Raw genomic sequence first — 21906 nt, 5'->3', positions numbered from 1 at the left:
TCCATCAGCAATGTACAAGAGTTCCAATTTCTCCACATCCTCACCAACACTTGTTATTTTCCGTTTTTTTAATAGTAGCCATCCTAAGAGGTGGAAATGGTAACCTCTTTTGCTTTGAAGGGTATCAGTTACATCTCCACGGCATGAGAAACCCTAGAGTAGATACGGTTGTTTGCCTATCACTGGAACTCTGGCATGTCGGGGAGGGTTTTGGGTACCAGGAGTCCTTTCTGCAAGAGTTTTTACCCAAAACAAAATGGTTTTCCAGGGACGAACTGGGAGAAGGACTTGGGGCTGTAATCAGTTGACAATTCTGTCCGTTTGTTCATTTATTCATCCACTCATTCTTTCACTCATTCATTCATCCCACAAATATTTATTGAATGCCAATTTGGGTTGTAGGGAACAGGGAGGAACTGTGCTACATGCTGTGGCAAGTAGATCTCAGCATCCACAAAACGGAGAATTGGAAAAGACCTTAAGAATCATCTTGACCAAACACCTGCCCCATTCAGGAATGTTCCCTGAAACTAGAGAGCTAGGATAGGGCTCAGGTTTCCAAGGCAGTGATTGACCAGGAATGATGTAGTCCAAGCTGTGAGATGAAACTCCTCTAACTTGCCGGAGAATGAGTTTAAAACAAGGGCAAGCATCTGTAGGAAGCTCTCTTTTTTTCCAGCTCACTAGACAGTCCGGTCACTTGATCAGCTGGTGAGATCTGGACACAGTAAAACAAGTGTCAAGCAAACATGATTAGATAAGCCCTGAGTACTCACACAGTCCCTGCATTGTGATAACCTCCCACAGGAATGTCACGGACAGGCTGTGTGTGGTGGGAGATACCACTGACTTGGAATTTGAGAGCCAGGCAGGAGTGTATTTGATTTCAATCTGGGAAAATTCCAGAGCACTGAATTTAGAGGATTTATGAACACCATCATATCCATACAATTGGATTTCATCAACAAACACAGACGTTTTCTAGCTCATATTGGGACATTTCAACTATATTAAAAGGCAAAGAGAAAGAGATGGAAACAGTGGTTAGGATGCAATTCACAGATACAGTTTCCATATATACGTTTATTTTACTCTGGTTACACTCAAGCCTCAGGAGTCCACAAATAAACTGGACTCACAGACAGCGTCATTTCTTCAAGTCACGTTCTCTCTGTATCCTGTACGCCCTGCAAAGCCACACAAAGGAGCAGGACTGTCCTCATCTGCATCCCTCAGGCAGAGAGCAGAATTTTCCCAGATCCGGGTGAAGATTTGCAGGAAAAGCTTCCCAATCTTTGTGAACATCATCACAGTCCAAGACGATGGCTGAAAAATTAGACTAAATACTATTACACTAAACTTTCCATTAGTTGGATGTCATTCGATTTTCATTCCATCTATATTCTTGGTGATCTTCTGCATTTAATATTTTACTGCCATTTTTATGTACATAGAAGTACTTCACAGAAGTAATTAATATAAGTATTTGTAAGGTCTTTCCATGTAGGACAATTAGTTTCAGAACATTCTGTTGGGTGCTGCAAGGCCCTTAGTTGTGTCTAGATTCCTGTGCTTATATAGCAGGATGCAGGATCTTAAAAGGAAGCAGAAGGCCAGCCCCAGTGGCCTAGTGGTTAAAGATCAACATGCTCCACTTTGGCAGCTTGGCTTCGTTCCTGGGCTGGAACTACACCACTCTGTCTGTCAGTGGCCATGCTGGCAAGTCTTCCCCAGCAAAAAAAAAAAAAAAGGGAAGCAGACAGGCAGACAGCTGAAAACTAATGATTCCCCTGCAACTTGGGTAAGTGAAGAGGATTCAATTGGTGCTTGAGCATCCTCGCTCCCTATCTGCCCCTGACTGCTTTCTATTCCTCACTCTGGGCCCTAATGGGAAGCTCTTCCCAGCTCTGCCCTCTCCTCTTCTTGCCCGTGACTCAGCAACCTGGAGCTGCCCTTCCATGTTCTCCACCTGGCTTCCTGCTGCAACCCCAGCAAACATCTGCATATTCAACCCACCCAGTTAGCCTGGACCTGTCTCAGAGTAATTCCCCCACAGTGGCGAGGCAAGGAGAACCTAAAATCCTGCAACATAGTTTAGGAGGATTTGTACCACCACAGACATTTGAAAAGAAGTAAGGCATCAGTTAAGCTTAAAATCAAATTAAACACGATCCTGCCACACAGCAGCCAGCCAATTGAGATTACAGTCACAAAACCAATTCGGGATTCAGTGCGGTTACTAAAGGAGGTTGTGGAAAAGAGAAGCGATACAAACAACTATCTGAAAGGGATTGTTGAGGGAATTTTTGAAAAACTTTTCCAGTTTTATTGAGATATAATTGACATACAACGTTTTATTAGTTCTAGATGTACAACATACTGGTTTGATGTATGTATATATTATAAAATGATCACCACAATAAGTTGGGTTAACATCCATCACCTCGCATCAATACAATCTTTTTCTTGTGATGAGAACTTTTAGGATCTACTCTCTTAGTACCTTTCAAATACACAACACAGTATTATAAGCTAGAGTCACCATGCTGGACGTTACATCCCAGGACTTGTTTATCTGATAACTGGAAGTTCGTACCTTTTGACCACCTTTGCCCACTTCCCCCACCCACAGCCCCTCATCTCTTTGAAGGAAATTTTCATGGGGGTAGTTTACACAAGGCCACCTTCCAATGGTGGGATTTACTGATTGCAATAGTCTCCAAGATCAGGACTGACAGGAACAGTCTCAGTTGTTCTCTAGACCTGACAGCTTTCAGTCACATGGGGGTGGATGGGGACCAAGTTCCTATGCCATGAGTGAATCAAACTGAAGAGGAACAGGGCCAATTCTGAGAAGGGCTGTGCATGTGTCCTGCTCTCTAGGAGCAACTATTCCTGTCTGGAGGTAAGACGAATACTCAAGAAGCACACAAGGTACAGGGAGGTTGGGGGTGCCCTTTTTACCTGCATAGACACTTCTCCTGATTCCATTACTCGTGCTGCACTGTTGCAGTGCATAGGCCTCTCTGGGCCTGGAAAACCAAGCCTGGTGACCCCGGTACCACCAGTGCACATCCTGGAAGTTCATGGTACACTCAGAGATGAGCGAAGCCTTACAGTGCAATGACTGCAGATTCTAGTTGTTGTTTTCTGTCTGCATAGAACTTGTTGGGGGGGTTCCCCCTAGGTTTGCACTTTCGTGAGCAGGAACCTCTTCTAAGGTCACCCCCTTAGCCGCCATTCATCCTCTTGGGAGGAAGAGAGGAAGTCAGTTGTCTGGTTGATATCCTGGGAGAAGGATCTGGGCCTGCAGGGCTCAGCTCTTCCTGGTTCTTGTTCCAGATCTGCCTACAGGCACAGAGGATCCATCCTGGTGCCCCTGTGCCTGCAGAGGGGCCCGGCCCTGTGGGAAGGCCTGCTGAGCTCTGGTCCATGCAGACATTTCAGAGCAAAGCGTTGGCATAACCCTTGGGCTGCAGATCTGCAGCCACACTGGCTAGCCAGCTTGTTTGTAGTAAAGCTGACACTTGGATCTCCAACTGTTGACTGTCTGTATCTTTCTCTCTATGGATTTTGAATTCAGGTGGAGAACATGGGTGTTATGTATAAGCCCCCACAACTCCCAAATTGCGACAGCCAGAGGAAACTCTTTATCCTAACTGTCCCCCAATTCAACACACGTGTGTGAACACACACACTCACACACACACACACACACACACAGACACACACACTTCCCCCTCCTGTCGTAAAGTTCCCCACCTCCACTCTCTTCCTCTCAAGGTCCCAGGTACCTGACACATCAGGCTGGATTATCTGGCCTGAAGGGGCTCCTGGTTTCCTTCCTCTGAGGGAAACGTGTCCTTGGTGAGATGCCATGATCACGCCCTTGCTCGGATAGTGTGGCTGTGCCTCTTCCATCACATGGACAGATAGATGTCACTGAGACCATCTTCTGTGGGAGACCCAAGAGCTCTCAGAAGCCACCTCCTCTTTGTCAGTCCTGTCCTCAGTTCCATTCAAGATTCTGGGCCATCTCCCTCAACCACGACGCCAGGAGCCCTGCTCTGCCCAGCAGGACTGGCCGGTCATTTACAAAACAGAAGTATTTTCTGGCATAAAACTAACCACCAAGGAAACAAAGCTGCCTTTGACAAGAGGTCAATGTCAGGTCAGATAAGCACAGCCTGGAATTTTCAAGTATCTGCTGTAGCTGGTGCCCCAATCTCGTCTCTTTCGTGTGCGAGGCTGGGTACGCTGATGATTTTCTGACAGCTTCCAGAACCCGAGGCTCTGTTAAAGATAGGAGGTGAATGCCGAATGTTTTCCCCGAAGAGGGTGGTGAAGGGAAGTTTACTCCCTGTTAATATGTGGCTCCTGATGCCAGTGACTACACTCCTTCAGCTGCCAGAGCCCAAGGGGGCCCAGAAAAGGGCTCCGACTTAGTTCTCCATGCTCCCCAGCCCTGAGAATTGCTGAGGGCCTTCAGGATATATTTATTGAAGTTCAAATGGAAACTCATTTAACGGGCCCCACAGGGTTACCAGGTGCACTTGTGCATGGATCTAAGTCATCACCCTTGGAGTTGTGCCCAACCAGAGAGGCATATGCAACAGCCCTGGGGTCATGCAGGGGAGCTAAGTGGCAGACCAGCATGTCCCCATAGAGTGGCCTTATGGGGAGGTTTTGCCACAGGCTGGGCTCCATCACCAGTTTCAGAGGTTTGGCCACCTCATTTGTGAGGAGGATAGAGGCCTCTCTTGGGGAAGGACCCACCGTAGCCATGCTCACAGAGGCTGCAGTAATTACAAATGAGAACTAAACCAGCCACTCAGGAGGACAACCAGGGTTGGGACACGTTCTCTCTGGACATTGCTGAGACAGGCATAGTGGACACTCACCCCGCGATGTTCCCAGCTCTGTGATCGACTATCCCTTTATCTGATGGCCATATTCTTTCCTTAGAGATGGATAAGCAACATTTCTAAGTCCCCGTTATTCCTGACTCCTGCAGGGCTGGAGGCAGTCTCTTAGATGATTCGCACCTCTTGCTTTGATCCTCTGTGTGGAAGTTTTACAGTTTAACTCACAGGGTAGCAACCTGAATCCAAATGATTTGGGTGGCTCTGAGGGACTCAGTTCATCCCAGCCTCCAAGTATACTGAGGCTTGCCATCATCCCTACCGGCTCCACTGCTCACCAACCCGTGAACACATCATGTTCTTCCACCGTTGCGTGCATTTACCGATGTTATACCCCGCATCCGGCCACTGCATCCCCTGCAAGTCCCACTTCCTTCAAGAAGCCTTTCCTGACCATCCTCCCCCTTACTGATCTCTGGTCCTCTGAAACTCTACAGTACTTAGAGATAATGGAACATAATTTAGCCCTTAATTGGATATTGGCTAGTATTGATCTCTGTCACTTCCTGTGTGTTCTACTTCACCAACTAGACTCTAAGCCATTTCAGACTACAAAATGTATTTCACATTTCTTCAGCCTCCTCCATCATGTCTAGCACATTGAGAACATTTGGAGGTATCGGATAAAAAGATGCACATTAAATAATTTTTGCTTCTCCAAATTCCACCATATTTTCTATGCGTCTCAAATCCCCTCCTCCACGAGAGTTTCCCCAACCGTTTGGGTTCACACCGATTTCTTCTGCCCTTCCTGACCACCCTGTATTGTCTGAGCCATGCGTTTTGTCACTCAGTTCTGTTCTGTCACTCAGTTCTGTTCTGTCTAAATGTATCCTCTGCTTTAAGGTTTGAGAGTCCTGTCTGCACAATTGTATTCAGGGTTCGGGCGATGTCAGCTCCAGACTGAGGTGGCACATCAAGGCCTGTATTAGGATCTGACCCACACAAGTCTCAGCCAATGTCCGTTGCTGCTCTGAAGGTTGCCCTCCCCAGCCTCTCTACTCTCACCTATCGAGGAGCAGCCTTCAGCATCAGATAAACCTGGACCTGATTCCCAGAGCTGTCACTTACGAGGTGTCCCTCCAGGCAACACCACGCCTGAGTTCTGTAGGCCTCCATTTCCTCATCTATAATATGGAGAGGCAGAGTAAACCTGTCACACAGAGCTATCGCGACCCTTCAGCGCCATCATCCAACACAAGGCACATAGAACAGAAGAGCAGGGTCTTTTGGAATCAGACCACGTGACCTTGACCAAGAGACTTTATTCCCTAACCTGCAGTTTCCTTGTCTGTATAACAGAGATTGTCGTGGGAACCTCATGGGCTTCTTGTGGGGATGATACCAGATGATATTAGATGCTTATATGTTATTATTATAATGAGTAGTCATAGTTTTTAAAAACTGTTATCACAGTAAGTGGCACATGGAAAGTGCTTAATAACTGTTATCTTCCTCATTTGAGGGGCTTATGATCGCCTTGTTTCTTTCCCAGTTATCACTGTAGGTCCACTGGCCCCTTTTTCCACATATGCCACCCACCCAGCTCAAATCAGGGCTTGCACTCTCATCGACTCTTTTCCCTGTCCACCAAGGCAGTCCTGGGAAAGCAGAGGCTCAGCATCTCCAGCTGCACAGCTTTCTCTCGGCCGCCACCACAAGTTACCCTGTATCTCTAACTCCTTAATCCTACAGAAGAGCTGCGATAAATTCTTACTCGGGGCTGGCATGTAACAATTTGTAGTGTAATAAAATCTGCAAGATTCTTCCCTTAGCAGAAATTTTGACAACAGCTCTTTTCCCAAAGGACAGCGCAGAGGATGCCTATGCTAAGGAAAAATGAGCTCTCCCGGAGAAAATCGCTCTCCACCGCACAGCGTGTCGGAAGATCAGCATTTTCAGGAGCTTGGCTTGGCGTTTCGAATCCTGTGGCCGCCGACTGTTTCGTGTATAGGCCGTCAGCCCATCCTGATTGTGCAGGATGATCCAGGTAATTCCTGGAGAATAGCAACCTTCCACCTTTGGTCCTGCACTAATGCTAGAAGGCTCTCTGACCTCTCAGTCCTTCATCACCTACAGCCGCCACTGGAAGCTACAAAGTCAGGCTCTGCACTCGGAGCCCTGGCCAAGCTGAGACCTTTAGTGCGTTTAACTTCTGAAATTCTTCCTTCGGTTTCTGTCCCTTGTGGTGTATTACTTAGTTACTATCCATACCGCTTGGGTAGTGATTTTTTTTTCCTTTTTTCTCCCCAAAGCCCCCTGGTACACAGTTGTATATTCTTAGTTGTGGGTCCTTCCGGTTGTGGGATGTGAGACACCGCCTCAGCGTGACTCAATGAGCGGTGTCATGTCCGCGCCCAGGATTCGAACCGACGAAACCCTGGGCCGCCTGCAGCAGAGCGCACAAACCTAACCACCCGGCCACGGGGCTGGCACCCTTGGGTAGTGATTTTCACGCAACTAAGCGGGTTCCACAATTCACTCCTGCTTTTCTGTAACGATGAAGAGACCCACTGTATTCCCGCTTAACCACGTTGGCTTAAATTTGCGGACTGCCTCCAGGTGAAGGGAGAGGGTATAAATAGGCAGCGTTGCTATTGTTCATTTTTACTGTGGCTCATTCTGCCCATTTAATGTTTGGATTTCAGAAAATCAGGAGCTTTTAATTGTGTCAAGGGCAGGGCCAGGAAACTGCAAAGGAGCCATGATGATTTAGGGGGAAGAAGCAAGTCCAGATGAACCGAGAGATGGTTCTGGAAACTTCACCATAACTAAGCATAATGTGCTACAAACCCAGAAGGAAGGACTAATGAAGAAAAGCAGCACAAACAATTGAAGCCACGACTAGCTGCTAAAGGAAAGGAGGGATAAAGAGAATGTTAAAATCACTGATAACTCCTAAATGCATTTACACTTGCCTATGAAATGCAGCCATGCCCAGAAGCACATACTAGGTCCTCAGAGTCACAGATGACATTTGTTGCTTCAAGAGGCTCCCTGCTGACCAGTAATATATCACCAACCCAGAACTGGTCTTGGAAGAGGGGTGGATGAGAATGATTCAGGAGGTCTGAAGTAGGAGCCCCATTCTGCATTTTAACAGACACCCCGGGAGGCTCTGATGCCCGTGGTTTACAGACCACTCTTTGAGAAACTCTGGAGTAGATGACTACAGGATTTTTCAGCTGTGTGTATTATACACACAATCTCTAAACATTCGGGTCTTTGTATATCTTACGCATTCATCGCCTGTGTGTACATACGCAGGGAGAGACTATACACCATCTGTCTCTCTGCTCTATGTATGGATTCCACATGTGGCTCATTTATCATAAAACAATTGAATTTTATAAGTTTCAGTAAAATCAAATAAATATAGTGTATGGATTTGAGTATTTTCTTTCCTTACTGAGCCCAGAAAACGAATTTAATTTAGAAAGGATGACGGGAATCGCAAACACAGCCCCAGGTCTCTGAGAATGAAACAGACGTGTCTGTGTGCTCGGCTTCAGAGACCATTTCAAACCAACTTGGGGATCTTGTCGTGGCTATTCTGATGGCTTCTCTTTCTTTCCAGCCTCAAACCTGGGGTTTGACCTCCCAAGTCAGATGCCTTGTGGATGTGCAGGCCCTGGGAGGCTGTGACTGCCCTCCTCAAGTGGAAATGAATTTTTTCTCCTAGTTAATCACTCACCTTCAGGGATGGCAAAGAAGGTTCAGCTCAGGGGCTGATTCAGAGCGTTTTGCAGAAGTTGCCCAAAGGAGTGGGTAGAGAAGGATTTTGAGGCTCTATATGGGCTCCAGATGAAGGAGTGTGACCTAAGTCCCTATGGGGTAGAATTGGATCACTTTTCTGTCACCTATTTGGCAGTCCAGCCCTGGGTTTTCTCTTTAAAGATCTACTCTTTTTATACATATTTTTAGAACTAGAAGAGAACTTAGAGATTTAGTAGATAATGGTTAGAACGTCGCTCTCCTGACTCCAAATTCCATGTTCTTCCCAATAACTCGGTTCACAAGCATTACCCAGACTACTGGGGATAGAGACTGTAGAAGGCTGCAAAATGTCACCCCCCCTGAGATCCATCCTTCCAGGTGGCCTCATATTTGTAGCAGAGGCCTTTTCTGTCTAATCCAGACAAGCTTCACTAAGGGTAGTGATTTGGGGCGGAATATGAGAAAATAGTAATCCCAAACCATGCTACTGGGGGTTCCTGGGGGAGGACAGGCCTTACCTACCCCAGCATCCTTATTTCTGAGTGGCATTTTCAAGTCTTTGGTAACTTATCAGAGATGCTCTGCGCTGGTTGGATTCTTCCACCTCCTAACTCAAGGTGTAGATTTGTCAATTTGCTGGTTCTAAGGCTATGTATGCTCATGAATCAACCTACAACAAACAGCCTGTGATGTAGATGCCTCTGCCTCTTCCTCCAGTTGGGAGGAACCCAATGAAGACAGTTTCCCAAGAGCTCTTGCTGTTCACTATTATGATTCATTGACTTAATTGGGGAGTGGGGTAGAAAGAGTGAATAAAATGGAAATAAACATTATGCACACCCAGCATTTAACTTCTTTGATTTCAGACAGGCTGACTGAGTAGTCAGAATCCAGGGGATATGAGTGGAAGGTAGCATGAAAGACTGAAGGAAGGGAAGCTAGTTATAAATGGATGAAGCTGAGAGAAGCAATGAGCTATTGGGTAGTAATACTGTCCTCGTAGCATTTCCATTGCATTATTTTACTGTAAAGAAGAATCAATAAAAAGATGATGCTCAAGGTTTTCAATTTAGTGAATCTCATCTAGGACCAAATACATCTGACAATAGCCTGACTTTTTAAAATGCAAACACTGTGCTCAGATTTATTAATTTTTATGTTATGAATATTTAAATAAGCCTATCCCAATGGAATCATTTTACATCGAGCTCATGCACTTACATTTTTAATGAAATGAGTAGTCAACCATTAAAAATAAAATATTGATGTGAATTGTTAGACTAATTGATTGAGGAAGAAAGTTATTATGCAAGCAATCAGAGATTTAAGAAAAATGAAGAGAACTCAAACCACCCAATTATTGTCGGCCCTTGGCATTAAGACTCTGTCGAATATCTCTCTCTTTTTTTTTTTTTTTTATGAACAATTGCTTTTTAAAATGTCTAAAGAAAATTATCGTTGTAAATCAAGCCTCAGGTAGAAAAAGTGAGTCAAAAGGTAATATGATATTCAGAAGCAGAACTTAACTGCTTAGTTCCTGCTACAAAATATGGAGATGGGGAATGGGGGTAATTTTCTTTGTAATGCAGGCTCCAAAGCGGCTTTTTCCTAGATTCTGTATAAAGAACAGCAACACAAACTGAAGATACATCTCCTCTGCATTTCAAGACACCTGTGCTCTTATCAAGATGTGAGTAAATATAATTTTTCAAGTCACTTTAAAGATTACTAGATTAAAGACCTTTCGAAGGTCTTTTAAGTGGAAGAATTATTGTTTAAAGCAAACCCTGGCATTCCTTCTTGCAAGTATGATTTTCTGTGTTTGGGTGTCTTAAAGTGAGGCACACTTTTCTTTGAATTGAAGGTTTAGGCATAACTAATGAAGACTGCTTAGCTCTCAAATTCTTTTTAGCAGCTGCATCTATAAAGGAAGAGCACAAATTTCACTGCCACCCCACATGGTTGGCTGGCCAATGAATTCCTAACTTCTGCTCAGTTAGGAGTGAGCTGATAAACAGAAATGGCAAAAAGAGCTATAACCTATTCAAGAGAAGACTGAGCTCAGATTTCGTGCCAAATACCTCTCACATAGGTGTTTGATGAGCAAGGCATGTATTGAGTCAACAACAGGAGGCCCTGTTATGTCGCATGGTAGGTGCTAGAGGCTCCAAGAACAAGAAAAGACGGGAGAAAGTGAGTTGCTGGTGTGTTGTAGACAGGAATAGAGAGACTAGAGGAATAAGAGAATGGAGAATATTGGAGAGAAAATGGTTAAAGTGAAGCACTAGGGAGGGGAAGGAGAGGGGGTCGGGGGATGTGGGAGGAGCCAGATATATGGGGAGCAAAAACAGTGGACCAAGTGAGCAAGGAAATATCCAGAGTCTGGCAACTGGTGTCATTTAGTGCAGTGCTTCTCAAGCATACGAGTCCCCTGGGGAGCTTGTTAAAATGCAGAGTCTGAGTCAGTAGATCTGGGCAGGGCTGCAATTCTGCATCTCTACCAAGCTCCCAGAAGATGCCAATGCAGCTAGTCCACACCACACTTTGAGTAGCAAGATTAGAGGATCGCGCTTTCATCTGTTGGAATGTGAAGAATGTCCATACCGATGAATGAATTATTTATTAAGAGCCCATTGTGTACCTAGCAATCTGCTAAGTACACTGAAGAGTTTAAAAGAAGATGAGAACCCCTGGTGCAGGAACTTAGAGTCTTACAGAGGAGATAAGACATGCAAACACAAACCCACTAGAGGAAAAGAGAAGAGACTGTGTATCTGAGAGTGTACGTGGGGCCGGAAGTCTTCAAGAAGAGAGAGGGATCTGTCTAAGCATGATGGAGCTCAGACAGGCAGAAAGGAGAGGGCGGGACCTTACAGTGAGATGGACACAAAGGGGAAGTGTGTGGAATGCAGGCGCAAAGAACTACAGAGACCTCTGTGGGGCAACCCCATACAGTGACCTTCTCTGGGGTTGAAAAGGCTGAATGTTATGCTGGATCTGAGTTCAGCTGAAAAGGCTGGTGTGTCTCCTGAGCCCCCAGCACCTTACTGGATTCAGTAATGATCATTCAGTAAGTGAGTGACTCATTGTCAGAGCTTTCAACGAACCACAGAGCAGCCACCATGCATATACTAATACCCCCTGCCACAGGTATTCAGGTTCCAAAGATGAAAAAAAAAAAAGGATTCCCACTGTAACAATGGAGAAAAACATAAATCATGACTGTGGCATGATGACCTATTTAAGATATTCATTTCTTATTTGCTTTTGCTGCTGAACAGAACAAAAAATATTAGAGAGAACATTTTCCTTCTTGCTCCCTCCTTAGAAAAACAACCACGCATTTGTGTTAAGGTTCAGACTCTCTGGGTTTCCGAGGCCTGGCAGAAGCAAACCTTGCCCATCTTTGGGAAGATTGGATCCGCTCTAGGTTATGCAGGAATTGCCAAAGGAGGAGAATGTCCCGCACCCACATGTCCCAGAGCTAAATCACATCGGCCTCATTAAGTAACATGGGGATAAACACAGGTGTCTTGGTAACTCAGTCAGGGCCAGGAGCAGTGAGTATGTCTAGGGAAGAGGAGATGGCTTCACCCAGGAAGGACTGACATTTGGGCTGAGCCTTGAAGAATGGGGGGTAAGCTACCAGGTGACACAGAGTTCAGGTCTTCTAGAAGGAGGCAGCAGCTCTAGCAGAGGCATGGTGAAAGCCCTGTGTTAAGAGAATGATGTGCTATGGATTTTAGTTGAAACGTTGGGCCCGTGAGGGGTTGTAATGGGAAGTGAGCATGGAAAAGTTGACCGAGGCCAAGCTAAGGGAGATCTTGGACACCAGGTAGAAGAGTGTAGGCCTCATCTGTGTTGGTCAGTGGCGTCTATTCATGACTCTCCCATCTTACTTGGATAAAATATGATTGTACACACATAATACTGGCAGTCGGTGTTGGGTCATGGTTAGGAAAGCAATGATATCGTCACCCAAACTTCCATTAGAAATCTTTGTCTTCATTCAGCTTTTTCCTGAATTATGTGATGATGAAGGAGTATGAAACTGGGACGAGTAAACCACAGATGATTTCTGGCTTCCTTACTAACTTGCTGTCTAATTTTTCTCAAGAGGCAACTTCTCCAAACCTCAGTTTCCCCTGCTGCCCTGGGAGTAAAGCTCATTCTGGCACACCAAACTTAGCAGTTCTCACGATGAAGGTTCTTGAGAACTTCCTGTGTGCTAGTCACGCGCCTTGTCTACCTAAGCCCCAACCACCCCGTGAAATAGGCTCTGTTATCAGCCCTTTCACAGTTGAAGAAACCAGTGGATCTAAGTAATTGACCTAAGGACACGCATGACTAATAATTAGCAAAGCTTCTATTCAAACCCAAGTCCGTCTGATTCCAAACTCAACCTATACTCCATTTGGCAACACCCCACTCCCCCAAGACGGCATTTCCAACAATCACCATTTCAAAGAAAACTTCAAACTCAAAATTGTTTCAAAGTACCCTTAAGATGTTACCTTATAATCCACACGCTGCTGGGAAGGAATACAGAATCATCTAAAGCTGGACTGCAAAGAGCGTATAAACCACTGGGTTCCTGCTTCTCTCCTTACACAGGAGAAGACTGGCGTGCAGCCAGGCTGTGGCACTCACTCAAAGTCACACAGCTTGTCCTAGTAATTTCCTATTATATTTTAATGTTTCAAGCACAGTGCATTGAATAGGGCCTCTGATAAATACAGCTTAAGATTTTTTGCACTTACTAATTTTCTATCCTTATAGTTGAGAGCCATTCTCTTCACTTGGAGTTTTCTCATGATTAAGATGGGTATACTCTTTAAGAGAAAAAAATGGTGATATTAAGCATAAAATACGCTTGAAAAATTAAGACCAAAACAGTATCAAGAGTCTTAAAACTATTTATACTCTTTTATTTAGTAATTCACTTCTTGGAATGCCTTTTAAGGAAATAATCTGAAATTCACAGAGATATATGGACGTGAATGTTCATCTCAGCATCACTTATAAAAAATTTTTAAAAATAATAATAAAACTAGAAACAACCTAACTGATCAACCTCAGGACAATGCCCACAATATAGAACATTATGAAGCCATTAAAATTTGTTTATAAATGACTTCAATGACATGAGGAAATGCTAATTACATAATCTTAAGTGAGAAAAAATGATGAAATAACATAAATAGCATGATCTCAACAATGTAAAAAGCTACATAGAAAGTAGAGAATACACCAAGATTCTATGGGAATTTCTCTATGGAAGGGGCAGAAGTATAGGATTAGGAATAATTTTACCTCGGGTCAGCCCGGTGGCATAGCGGTTAAGTTTGCACACTCCACTTTGATGGCCCAGGGTTCACAGGCATGGACTTATACACTGCTCATGAAGCTATGCTGTGATGGCATCCCACATCCAAAAAAAGGAAATGGAGGAAGATTGGCACAGATGTTAGCTCAGGCATAATCTTCCTCTCTAAAAAAAAGAGAATAATGTTACCCTACCTTGTTCTCTAAACTTATCATAATTTTCTAAATTTTATATTAGAAAATGAGTTCCCTTTATAATCAAGAAATAAACTTTTTTTAAAAGGCATGGAATATCTTGAATAAGTAGCAAAGATGATCTCTCATGAAATACTTGTTTTATTTTTCATTTGGAGCTGTCATCCTACATTGACATAAAGCTGTATATTATGACGCAGAATAGACAAGATAGGGGCCAGCCTGGTGGTACAGCAGTTAAGTGCAGATGTTCCACTCCGGCGGCCTGGGGTTCGCTGGTTCAGATCCCGGGTGTGGACATGGCACTGCTTGTCAAGCCACGCTGTGGTAGGTGTCCCAGATATAAAGTACAGGAAGATGGGCACTGATGTGAGCTCAGGGCCAGTCTTCCTCAGCAAAAAGAGGAGGATTGGCAGCAGATGTTAACTCAGGGCTAATCTTCCTCAAAAAAAGAAAAAAAGAGAGAAGACACAAGATAGTTTCAGGAACACCAGGAACTGGTTTTGAAGGCCCTTTTCAGAGTGTGGCTCAGAAAAAGAAACCTGTCTTCTGAGGTGAAAGATCTGGATTCATGGGACTGCAGAAGTAGTTTACAATGCGAAGGGACAAGACAGGAGAGAGGGACAGGCAACAGGAAAGTAGCTTGCCTTAAGATAAAGTGATTCTCATGGGAGAAATAAAAGACATTCAAAGAACCACCCATCGCTCTGAGAGGAAACTCAGAGATGAACCGATCAACTCCCTCATTTTTTTCCAGCTTTACTGAGATATAATTGACGTATAATATGGTGTAAGTTCAAGGTGACAGCGTGTTGATTTGATACATTGGTATATTACAAAATGATTACTGCCATAGCATTAGCTAACACCTCTATCCTGTCAAGTCCCTCACGCTATAGATGAGAAAACGGAATCCAAGAAGATTGAGTGACTCTGTGAAGATCACACAGTGGGTGACCAAGACCCCCAGACCCTAGTCCAGTTTGTTTCCACTGTCAATGCTGCCTCCCAAGCTTTAAAACAAATGCCTAGGCACTTTAAATAGGCATCTGGAGGTTGTTATTATAATGGAAACTCTGAGTTGCCACTGTTCCTCTCCATGATCCCAGCCACAAGCCTGAAATACCAGACACTGCCAGTGCCAGCTGAAATCACACTTCTGCCACTCTTGGCCAATTTCTTTCTGAAATGGTTAGATCCCTGATCCAGAGGTCAGTGGAGTGTCTGGCCAGGATCTGTGGAGGTAATCTGGATTTCTGGACTTCATGAAGGTGAATGGGAGAATGCCACACAGTGAGCATCCCATTTTCAGAAACTTGGTTCAGCGCCCGGCTACACTGGGAATGTTCCTAGCCCACTTTGCGGAAATTACTCAACTCTTTCCTGGCCTTAGGAATAGACCACGAAGAGATGGTTGTGCTCAAAAATAGAGCAGTAAGGAGAAGTTGGGATCTATGATGATAGCAAGGAGCCCCACTGAGCAGAACAAACCTCTAGACACAGTGCAGAAAATCCTATTAGGGTGGAACCGTTGGGTGTGGTAATCAGTGGGGAAAATTGGTTGAGATGGAATCTAGCTCCCTCCCTCCGATTGGTAGAAATGGAGACCCACCTTATTCCTCCCAGGAAAGTGGAAGTGCCTTAAGCTTTCTAAGCTGGCACACACCTAAGACTGGTGGGAGTGGTGATGTCAACATCGGACTCTTGCACTTTCTGCACTGAACCCTGTCCTGCCCTGTCTTGCCTGCGGATGCGCCTACCTAGGTCTGGTTCTGTTGGTGCCTGGGATCCCAAAACAGCAGTGGCAACGCCTATAAGCAATGTCATGTTGGTGAAGACAACAACACAGGTGTGTTGACAGTGACCAAAAGGAGCAGGGAGGCGTCTCTTTCAAGGCTTGAGGTACAGAGTAACCTAATGGTGATAATAGAGGTCACCAATGTGTTCAGCTACTAGGAGGAGAATTTGAGTGTTGCTTTCATGTTCTGTCTGAGGAATGGAAAGGAACAGAGCTAAAGGATTGCAACAATTATACTGGGGAATACTCACAATAACACCTAACAGGGATTTATAAGAATTCATTACAGTAACAAAAATTAATTCAGTATGTCTTACATGGCATTTATTATACAGGTTACACATATGTAGCCCATATGTGGAGGATTAAGCATCATATAAAAAAAGATAAGGTTTCTGCTCTCAGGGGCTTTCAGTCCAAGGAAAGATAGAGAACAATTATTTGTAAGTGTGATGGATAGTACAATGGGGAAGTACAGGGCACCCTAAGATCACATAACAATATATATGAACTTAGGGGAGCGATCAAGGTTAAATGAGATACCATGTATAAAGTGCTTAGCATGGTCCCTGGCATAGATTAAGCGCTGGATAAATTGTAGCTGTTGTTTTGTTATTACTAATGGCCTGAAAACATGTTTCAAGGAGACAACAGCATTTTTGGACTTGTGAATTGGAAAGGAAAGTCTGTGATCCACATGCCATTCATTCATTCATTTGTTCATTTAATATACTTTTTTTTTAGCTTGTATGTGTAAGATGCTGTACTCAGTGATAGAGATACAAAAATAGGTAAGAGTCTCTACCCTCAAGGGGCTCAAATTCGAATAGGGAAGAAGAACATAAACAAATAATTGCAAAATGTGTAATAAGAAATATATTACAAACACAAAGATCAGCGAGTCCAATTCTACCTCTCAGGGTCCAAGAAGCCTTCACTGCATAAAGGAAGGTAGTTGAGTCTAGAAGGATAAGTAGTTGTTCTCCTGGGGCCCTTGCTTTCTTACCAGTTCTCTCCTGGGTGTGGAGAGCTTGGCAAGGTGACTTTTCTATTCTTGTGTTCCTATTTCCACGTTTGACATCTCAGTCCAATCAGCTGATGCACTGAGGAAAAAAAAAGTTGGAAAGCGTTCACTGCCAGGCTATAGCTACAGAATTTTTGGCCAGAAGAACAAATTCAGAACATGCACATTTCTTATAGAGGAATTCACTTCCACAATAACCATAAAATGGTCCATCTCCACAAGAACTATAACTCAAAAAAATGTGTGATTCGATCAAAGTTTCAGCAAATACTCCAATTATCTGGGTATTCGTGAAGCTGAGAGATTTCTGTCTCCTGATCCCTGTGACAGTTGACAAATGTTCGTAAGAGAATGCTCCCTGGCCTCACAGAGCACATTTTCCAAGCTGTCATCGTTAGGCAGAATTCTGCACTCTGACGGCCTGGGCACAGAGCCTCAGCATCCTGGTGGCAGAGTTCGTCTAAAGTGTCTCACAAGGGAGTAAAGGAGAAAAGAATCAACACTTAAGGAAAATTCCATTGTTCTCCTCAGACAGGAAACGTGACGGTTTTGTTCCTTTAAGCCTGTCTGTGCCTGAGCGACTGAGGCTGTCCCCGCTCTGCAGCCTCTTCTCTGCCAGGAGCTTGGGCCAAGTCAGAGGCAAAGTGCAGACTCGGCGAGTTGACTGAAGGCCCAGAGAAGCACAGAGCCATCTGACACCTTCGCATGGGTGCCTGCATGGACCGCTCATGTGAAGAACCAAGTAATTGGGTCTGTTAGGCCCACGCCTGTGGAGCGTTCTCTCATCTCTGACCCAGTCACCCCACACAGCAGAAGGAAAAGCTAGTTCCTGCTACTTCTAGCTGGTGCAGCAATCAATTGGAGAAGAGTCCAACTTGTCTCTTTTCCAATTCACATCCAAAGCAAACAAGCAGACAAACACAACTCTAGCAAGATAGGAGAAAGAGAAAGAGCTTGTTCCTAAAGGGAAGCAGAATGGTCAGAACAGCTATTCCATGAGTATTTCTCTCTCAGCTTTCTGAATCTTGACCAGCTCTCCCTTCCACCCCAGGATCTGTGCTTCAGAGAGAAAGCCCATACACCAGGCAAAGGAAACTAGATGGGCAATGTTTCTTTTCAAATCATAAGAACACTTGTGAGCCTGATCAATCTGTGAAATGTCAATTTCATAAACCAAACTATCTGATATTTCATATGCTCACACTCTGACCCAGAGAAAGAAGAGTCCAGAAGAATCTGCTCTAGAAAGCCCATCTCTGCAGATGGACTCGGCATGCTTAGGGGACGCAACGTGTCCACCATAAGATGCTCCAAAAGTCAGAAGCAGTCAAAGTAGAGAAGGACGGATAATCCTGGGGAAAAAAATCTCTTACCTTAAATGCTTCCTCTTTCAAGAAAGTTCTGCATTGTGGCTACAACACGGAACATGAGGAGCACCCCATTTAACTATTTATTCCCATCTTTGGCTTATTGGCTCCCCGAGAAGTGAAGACTCAGAGAGAAAATTATAGGCAAAGCCCCTCTGAAAATTTCACGCAGAGCCAGAAAAGCTGGTAGATTCAGGAAGGATTTTTATCAAGATATTAACAGTGGTTGTCTCCAAGTTGCAGGATTATATGGATTTTTCCTTTCCTTTTTATATTTTTCTTGATGGTTTGAAATTTTTCTTTATAACAAAGTTGAACTATGTTACAATCAGAAATAAAATAAAATACACATATGACCATGGTTTACTCCTCCTTCCGGAGACCTCAGTAAAATAACAACGTGGGAATAAACTCGTAACAGTCAAGGTAATTGGAGAAGACAATGGAGGAGAGATCCCAATACATTTTCAGAAAAAGTAAAGAAAATAAATGCCTGTTGATGGATAATCAGATCAAGGAAGCCATATTCCAGAATGGTGGTAAGGGTAGAGGGGTGAGGTTGTAGAGATTTTCTGCAGATGAATTGACCAGTTGGTGGCGCCCCACACTCTCCTCACCCATCCTGGAGTTTGGAGCCTTGGCAGCTAAACCTCCAGGCAAAAATCAGAGCTTCCTTCTCTGCAGATGTTGAACGTTCTTTCTGAGAATCAGGGCGTCTAGACTTCGGTGTAGCCAACTCCTCCCCGCCCCCTCCCTACACACACTTTTGACTTCAAGAGTTTTCTAGCCAGACTCCTCTTTCTGCTCACACCAAAGTGAAGCCTGCCCACTAACAAGCCCCATCAAACAGTGGCATGGTACTGGGGCATGGGGGAGTGTCATGAATGGAATCCATTTACCCTGAGGGCACAGCACATGCTTCATGACATTGAGCCCATAGTATAATTCTAGCTCAGTGCTATCTCAATATTTATGGAAAATATTGATTAATGTATGTACCAATAATTTCAGTTTATATTAACATAAAGTTTATTGGGTTCCAGCTTTGAAAATCAGCCTAATAGAACACAGAAGACTGAAATATGGTTAGAGAAAAAAATGTAATATGATCAACTCTGACAATGTAAAAACAAATTCCACATGTTAGAAAATGAGAAGGATATGGGGAGAAGAAGGGTGGAGCACTCATATCTTAATCTAATTTATTTGGAAATCAAGAGGCACTTTCTATGTAAATCGATACAGCCATTGTGGAAAATAGTATGGAGGTTCCTCAAAAATTAAAAATAGAACTACCATGTGATCCAGCACTCCCGCTACTGGGTATGTATCTAAAGGAAACAAAATCACTATCTTGAAGAGATACCTGAACTCTGTGCTCATTGCAGCATTATTCATAATAATCAAGACATGGAAGCAACCTAAGAGTTCACCGACAGGTGAATGGATAGAGAAGATGTGGTGCATGTATATAATGGAATAATCTTCAGCCATTAAAAAAAGAAAATTCTGCCATTTGCAGCATCATGAATGAAACTCGAGGATATTAAATGAAATAAGTGAGACAGAGAAAGACAAATACCACATGGTATCACTTATATGTGGAATCTAAAAAAAAAGCTAAGTTCATAGAAGCAGAGATTAGAATGGTGAGCGCTGGTTGCCAGGGGTTGGTGGGTTGAGAAAATGTCTAGATGTTGGCCCAACGGTAATAAACTTTCAATTTTAAGATAAACAAATTCTGAGGATCTAATGTATAGCATGGTGATGATAGTTAACAATGCTGTATTGTGTACTTGAAAGTTGCTAAGAGAGTAGAACTCAAATGTTCTCATTACACAAAAAAACTAACTATAAGAGGTGATGGATGTGTTAACTAACCTTACTGTGGTCAATATTTCATAATATATATATAAACCAAATCATTATGTTGTACACATTAACTTTACACAACGCTATTTGTCTATTATATCTCAATGAAGCTGGAAAAAAAAAGAAGCAGTTTCTAAGGGTGATGGAATATGAAAATATATGTTTACATTCTCCAAAAGGACAAAGGAAATAAATAGTAGAACAAAAATAATTGTCAAAAATTGGGAAGAGGAGAAGAGGGGAGGAAAAAGTGAGTTAAATCCTTTGAGTGACTAGACAATGTCTTGGATTAGTAAGTCAAGAAATAGTATATAAATTATTTAGAGTCAGGTTTGTAACCACGAGAATGAGGAGCAGAAAGCATTTACCTCCAACAACTAGGGCTGAGCACGGGGAAGGGTGGGTGGGCAACTGTAGTTTTTCATTATAATTCCTTCTGTTGGTTTCTTTTGTTTTCTGTCTTTTTTTTCAATGTTCATGATAAACCTGAGGAAGGGGAGGAAGGAGGAAAGGGAGGGAGGGAGAGAGAGAGGAAGGAAGGAGGGAAGAAGGAAAAGAAGCAAATGCCAAATGCCATCAAGAGATTACCTCTTACTATAGCTAACCACTGATGTTCTGTCAATGCCAGGCAGCACGGGGTGTTAGATGGTATAAAATCAGTATGATTGGTTGGTTTTTCCATCTCCTTCTGAAAAGGACTTGACTCTCTGACAGTCACCACTTTTGAGTTGAGGCACAAGGTATGGCAGCACCTACGTACAATGAGATCTTGTGCCTTGGACTGGCTCACTGCCTCTCCTGGTTGGTCATTGACTGTCAGCCTCTTCTTGACCCTGCCTCCTACAGACTCACCCAGCCTGGACTCGGGACTCTGCCTGGACCTTCAGCTTCTGGCCTTGTTTACCTCCACACCAGGCTCCTCATCCTGGCTTTGTCTCTCCTCATTCTGGCCAGTTGATCCAAGGTTGATCCATAACCTCCAGGCCCAATGAGCATAAGAGAAGAGAGAATTCTTGTTTAGCATGGATTTCCTAGAAGATGGGTGACCGAAGGACACTCCCTAGCAAGGAATCCTGTGCACTAGAACCAAGAATCACGCAATGAATAATGGATACAACATGGGCTTTGGGGCCAAACTGAGCTGCTCGAGTCCTGGATCTGCTGCTAATTGTGTCACCTTGGCCAGAATACTTAAGTTCTCTGAGCTTCTTTTCCTTATCTGTAAAGTGAGGATACTACCATCTCTTGCATACATGGTTTTATCAGGAGCATTAAATGAGACCTTGTATATCAAAGGCCAAGCATACTCCTGACTTTGCAGTAGGTGCACAACGTTAGATTCCCTCCCGCCTCCATTTCCCCCATCTTCCTTCTTCCCTTTCTCTAGTTTATATAAAGGTGGACACAAAGTGAAAAGCAATGAAATACTTTGCAGGTGGTCACATCGAAGGTTAGGCAATGCTCGAGCTGCTAATAATTCTACTGCTTTGCTGTGAGTATTACAGCTTGGGGTACAGGCTCATTTTCCTTGGGAAAAGTCTCTCTTGCAGGTAGCTTGCCTCTAAGATAGAGGAGTCACTGGGACCACAAGGATCCATTAGGACTTAGGGCCATAAAAATTTTAAATATTAGAATTGGTAGGACCTTAGAGTTTATCCGGTGACCAGCCATCATTTACAGAGAATT

The 21906-nt window shown here is 43.9% G+C and overlaps 1 long non-coding RNA gene across 6 annotated transcripts; it reads right to left on the bottom strand.

Moving 5' to 3' along the window:
* Nucleotides 1–360: 360 nt before the first annotated feature.
* Nucleotides 361–21031, bottom strand: LOC139080004 (uncharacterized). Of its 6 annotated transcripts, none has more exons than XR_011534103.1 (6): nt 20809–21031; nt 16964–17060; nt 13953–14130; nt 13400–13471; nt 3795–4293; nt 2304–3403 (listed from the first exon to the last, which is right to left on the bottom strand). It is a non-coding gene; the product is annotated as an uncharacterized lncRNA (long non-coding RNA). The 6 variants fall into 6 exon arrangements; XR_011534105.1 differs by having other exon boundaries at nt 2304–3248; XR_011534104.1 differs by having other exon boundaries at nt 3795–3955.
* Nucleotides 21032–21906: the final 875 nt, after the last annotated feature.

This window comes from Equus przewalskii, chromosome 28 (assembly GCF_037783145.1).
Source record: "Equus przewalskii isolate Varuska chromosome 28, EquPr2, whole genome shotgun sequence".
NCBI lineage: Eukaryota > Metazoa > Chordata > Mammalia > Perissodactyla > Equidae > Equus > Equus przewalskii.
Note: the sequence above shows the minus strand (reverse complement) of the source record. Positions and strands in the feature narration are given on the sequence as shown.